Genomic DNA, 6,000 nt, shown 5'->3' on the forward strand with positions numbered 1-6,000 from the left:
CGGCCAGCCTGCATCAGCTGAGGCTTACTCGTCTGGCCGGCGCGATGGTCACGCTGGGATTGCAAATGCAGCAGGAGGTGTCAGCAACCTCCTGCTGCATTTGCATGTTTGCAAGGACAAAATTTTGATAATTTGGGGGGAACAGAAAACCGTTGGGGAATCATTCGCAATGTTCATCTATTACTCATCAGTCATTACCATGATTTCCGGGACAGAGAGCTGTAAGAATTAATGGATTGGATCCTATAAAATGATTTTCCGGACTCCCCATTTCCAGTGGCAAACGCAGGATTTCCAGAGGGGGGTTTCCAAATGCTTAATTTTAGAGTGAGTGTGGCCTGTCAATGAAGAGGGCAGAGTTAGTACTTAACCAGCTTTAATAAGCGTCATACAAAGTGCAGTGTGTCATAATTCCAGCATATACAGGACCAGTGATCACAGTAAGCCATTAGATTCGGCAGTAGGGCCATTTATTTTTAAATGTGGGCACCATTCCAGACTATTGGAGCAAGTCCGGGAGCCTTGAGGAGCAGCAGTTTGTACCAGCACTGCCCTGGACATACTGTATATGTACATATTTTGCTCTATAGCAGTGCATCTCTAACAGTGCATGTTTTCCAGATATTCTAGTTGGTGCACAGGTTATTTATTACTGGCTGATACATGTTAAAAGATCCACAGGTGGTGCTAATTATTTCATTTGTGATACTGAGAAGAACATGCAGCACTAGTAACAATTATATTACTATTTCTATTGTGGTCATGGTGTGGGCTGGGGGAGGGGGGTTTCCAGGCAGACGGAAACCCCCCCTGCGTTTGCCTATGCCATTTCCCCTTTCTACTAGCTGCATCGGAGTGACTTTCCCGAATGACCTCTGTGGTGCTTACAGTTATGCTGCACAGTGTTTATCTTTCATTGAGATGAAGAGATGTCTGTTATTGATCCATACATGGAATGAATTGCTCGTTCCGTACTGTACTCAATCCTGGCTGCACTGAATATATTCTGCACTTAGATACACATATTACAGGTCAGCTGATATAAACATGACATTGAGGCACAAAATTAATGTTTGTGTCACTGGGCAGAGCTTGGCCCCGTGCGTGCAAAATTATTTGCAAGTATTAGTTCTATTAACAATTGCAAATCATAAAGGACAAATGGCAATCAAGGTCTTCAAATATCTTTCCGCAAATATACCGAGATGGGGAGCATCTGGGCAGCATATTGGCTGAGGAGGAGTCCCATACCCACTGCGCACCCCTTCTGAGACCCTTACTGCAGTGCCCAGGCGTTGTCTAGGTTACCACTCATATTACTATTTTTAAAAACCAAACTGTATATAGCAGCAATCGCCCTGCAATTAGCACAAAGCCGATGCACTCAGTGCCAACTTCAGTCATTAGTGAGGTCATTACGATTATGGAGAAAGCAGCGCAATATATTGTGTGTATATCAGAAAATACTGCACAAAGGTATATACTGTATATAAAAAGAAGCACAAATGTAATCACAATGCTTGAATAGACAATGAGCATAAAATAAAAGGAAATAAAATGAATACAAATCTGGCCAATAATTAAGTGTGCAGTCAATATCTGGATCCCGGTATTGTGGATAAATGTAATAAGAAGTCACAGGTTGGATTGCTGTTTTAGCCTGACCTGCAAGTAGGTGTTTATCAAGTGTTGATTTGTGCACAAGAACAACAATTCGGAATTGGTATGAGATACCGCCGGCCGCCGGGTCGATTCCCGTCAGCGGCAGCCCGACAAGAGCAGAGTGCGACGCAGCGGAAGCCTGACAGGGCTGGAAATCCCAATCGTGGATAGGTAAGTATTTACTAACCTAACCCCCCTAACCCTAACTTCCCCCCCAAGTGCCTAACCCTAATCCCCCCTCTAAGTGCCTAACCCTAACCACCCCCTTCCCCGCTGCCTAAACCTAAGTCCCCCGGGGGGGTGCCTAACCCTAAGTCCCCCCTGGGGGTGCCTAACCCTAACCCTCCCTCCCCCTAGCCTAACCCTAACCCTCCCGGGGGGGTGCCTAACCCTAAGTCCCCCTCGGGAGCCCTAAACCTAACCCTCCCCCCCCCGCGGCTGTCCGCTCGCGGCGCCCGGCATCCCTACTATCGGAATGCCGGGCGCCGGTCTCCCGGCGTCGGGGAAATGCGGGCGTCTACATGTAGACGCCCGGCATTTCACCCTTGCCGGGAAATGGCAGTCGGGAAGCCGGCTGCCGGTATTTAGGCAGTCGGCTTCCCGATTGCCTCCCCAACAATTCATAGCCTTCCACAGGTGGATTCCCGGGGTGTTCAAATCTTGCCTGCAGCTCCATGCAGGCCCGCTGGGTGATTCCCGTATATCCCTGTGTCTTTAGCAGGTGAGATGATATTAGGACTAGAGGGAAAAGTCACTGTAAATTGAGATGAACTAGTGTATTTCTGTGCAACAAAGGTCCGGGATCTGTATCAGGGTTCCCACTAACGCGTTTCTCTGTACTCTACAGCTTCTTTAAAGACTTAATGTCCCTTTTCCACTTTCTTATCCTGCAGTGTATGGCAGTGAGGGGATAGTTCTGCCAGAATTACCCCCCAGAGTCACAGGGAAAGTTTAGTGGAGCATAGGGCCTGATTCAGAGGCGCACGGTATTTGCGTGCGCTCGCTCTGAATCAGGGCGTCGCTATTTTTTTTTTATTCCGGCCTCCAGGCTGCTCGCATAGCTGTGGGTGACCACCCACAGCTTGTGCGAGCGGCCTGGCGATGGTCGCGATTATCGCGACCATCGGCATTGCGAGGAGACCCTTGTGGTAGGGTCTCAGCACTCGCAATGCCAAGTGGACTTCCAGCTCTAATACAGCAGGAAGTCCACTACTGACATCACGAGTGATGTCAGTAGGGCCGCCCACAAACGGCAGGCGTTCCTTCGGGAACGCCTCCTTTTGTTCAGCCACCCCCCCTACCCGCCTACAAAACGGGGCGAGCTGTCGATCAACATCGACAGCCGCCCCGTTTTGCTGCGAGCTCCGGAGCGAATGAAGGTCTCACTCGCTCCGGGGCTCGCGCGTGCGCACTGGGCCGCCATCGCGAGCGGGTCTGAATTAGGCCCATGTTCAGCAATCTCCGTATTTAGCTAAGTTGTGCCATATATTTTTCTGCAGCATAAACAGGTTTCCCCCAGAATCACCTGACTGTGCAAGGAAAACAGCTGTGTATGGTAATAACCATACACAGCTGTTTTCTTTGCACAGTAAAACTCAGTAATAGTGCCCCCATTATAATGAGAATAGTAATAGTGCCCATGTAATAATGAGAATCAGTAATAATGCCCCATAATAATGAGAATCAGTAATAGTGCCCATGTAATAATGAGAATCAGTAATAGTGCCTCATAATAATGAGAATCAGTAATAGTGCCCATGTAATAATGAGAATCAGTAATAATGCCCCATAATAATGAGAATCAGTAATAGTGCCCATGTAATAATGAGAATCAGTAATAGTGCCTCATAATAATGAGAATCAGTAATAGTGCCCCATAATAATGAGAATCAGTAATAGTGCCCATGTAATAATGAGAATCAGTAATAGTGCCCCATAATAATGAGAATCAGTAATAGTGCCCATGTAATAATGAGAATCAGTAATGGTGCCCATGTAATAATGAGAATCAGTAATAATGCCCCATAATAATGAGAATCAGTAATAGTGCCCATGTAATAATGAGAATCAGTAATAGTGCCCCATAATAATGAGAATCAGTGATAGTGCCCATGTAATAATGAGAATCAGTAATAGTGCCCATGTAATAATGAGAATCAGTAATAATGCCCCATAATAATGAGAATCAGTAATAGTGCCCATGTAATAATGAGAATCAGTAATAATGCCCCATAATAATGAGAATCAGGTATAGTGCCCATGTAATAATGAGAATCAGTAATAGTGCCCATGTAATAATGAGAATCAGTAATAGTGCCCATGTAATAATGAGAATCAGTAATAATGCCCCATAATAATGAGAATCAGGTATAGTGCCCATGTAATAATGAGAATCAGTAATAGTGCCCATGTAATAATGAGAATCAGTAATAGTGCCCCATGAAATTGAGAATCAGGTATAGTGCCCATGTAATAATAAGAATCAGTGATAGTGCCCATGTAATAATGAGAATCAGTAATAGTGTCTCATAATAATAATAATAATCATAATGCTCAAACGCAGACATGTCGCATCCATTTGAGGGGTGTGTATGTGCCTGTGACTGAGAATTTATACCCAGTGGTTAAGGCTCTGGCAACTTACATTCTAAGCGACCATAGGGTAGCTGAGAAGGTGCGGGAATCACAGCCGCGACGGGATTTGCATCCACCATACTAATGCAATGCCTGAGCTTTATTAGCTGAATTTTTAATACAATGGCCCTCATTCAGAGCCGTACGCTCTAAGCAGAGCGCACGCTCTGAATGAGGGCCGGCCTCCATGAAAATGGAGCGTCCTCCTGGACGCTCGTATAGCTGTGGGTCACCACCCACAGGCTATACGAGCGTGCATTTTGATGGCCGCGATGGCCGTGACCATCGCGACCATCGAAATTGCGAGCCGGAGCCTGCGGTTGAGGTTTTCAACCGCAAGCTCCGGAGTGATTTTGGCTCTATCAGAGCCAAAATCACTCCCACTGACATCACTAGTGATGTCAGTGGGCCGGCTTCTGACGGGAGGCGTTCCCGTGGGAACGCCCCCGTCAGGGAGGCACGCCCCCGGCACGCCTACCAAAGGGGACGTGCTGTCAATCAACATCGACAGCACGCCCCCTTTGATCAGACACAACGAGCGAAGGACTTTCCTTCGCTCGTCGCGTCTGGCGCATGTGCACGACGGAGCTCCCTCCGTCGTGCGCATGCTCAGTCCATAACATTGACCCACTTGCGAGCGGACAGCCGATCGCGAGTGGGTCTGAATCAGGCCCAATGTCTGCAAGGGGGAGCGATGAGTTAGAATGTAGCTGGCATTAGTCGCATGCACTGCTGCACAGGGGTTATAGATACCGCTGTCACATTCTGCCATAGACTTCTCTGCAGATGAGCGACTTGTGTAGAAATATCCATACAGCTGCGCAGTATTTTTATTCTGTTTATAAAATACAATCTACATGATCTCTTCTTATAATCTGGACTTGACAGGTGAATGTTTATTAAATACCCGGGGTCTGGTTTCTGTGATCGATGCAGCGCTGATGTTGAGCGATGTTTTGCTACTGCACATGCGCAAAATGGCCTGAAAACCCCTATAGCGCATGCGTTCCCCTGATGTACGCGGAGTCCGCATAGAGAGGCACTGGCAATAGAACCAGCAAGGCTAAGGCTGCCCACATAGACCCCTATGGGGGCAGCTATCTGGCCAAATTTACTGAGCTCCAGAGACTGCGATGTATTCCGGAGCTTGGCGCCAGGAGCTAACGTCATCTGAAGTTGCCGTTAGCCATTGTTGCCTATAGGCTACAAGGCGCCAAAGGCACCGGAACGATCCTCGGCACTCTCCACATGCACGATCATCGGACCGTACATGCACAGTAGTGTGGCAGCCGCAAGCAAATGAGAGTAAAGTGGATAAATGTACTATTACACTTCGCGGGTGAAGAGCTGATATCAGATCCCGAGTCCCTGCATGTGCCAGATGGTACATGCCAGCGGTACATCATTTCTTATCACTGAGAATGGTGGCAATAAGAAATTATAATTATTGTGTCCAAAAACAAGATAATTAGTAAATGGACCCCTTAGAGCAGCATTTAAGGCATAAAAATGACATTGCTTATAAACTTCAACATGATGATGGGGATTGTACGAGGGCTGATTGTAAAGTAATGAGACTGCCTCTGTCTTTCTGTCCCATAGGTAGGCGTGGTAACGCAATGCTGGTTATTGTGAAGCTCATACATCGATGTGTCTGAACCTGCGGTTGGAATGCCGTAGTCTTTGTTTGGTCACAGCGAGTGG

The sequence above is a fragment of the Taudactylus pleione genome, unplaced genomic scaffold (genome assembly GCF_031769625.1).
Source record: "Taudactylus pleione unplaced genomic scaffold, aTauple2 ptg000140l, whole genome shotgun sequence".
NCBI lineage: Eukaryota > Metazoa > Chordata > Amphibia > Anura > Myobatrachidae > Taudactylus > Taudactylus pleione.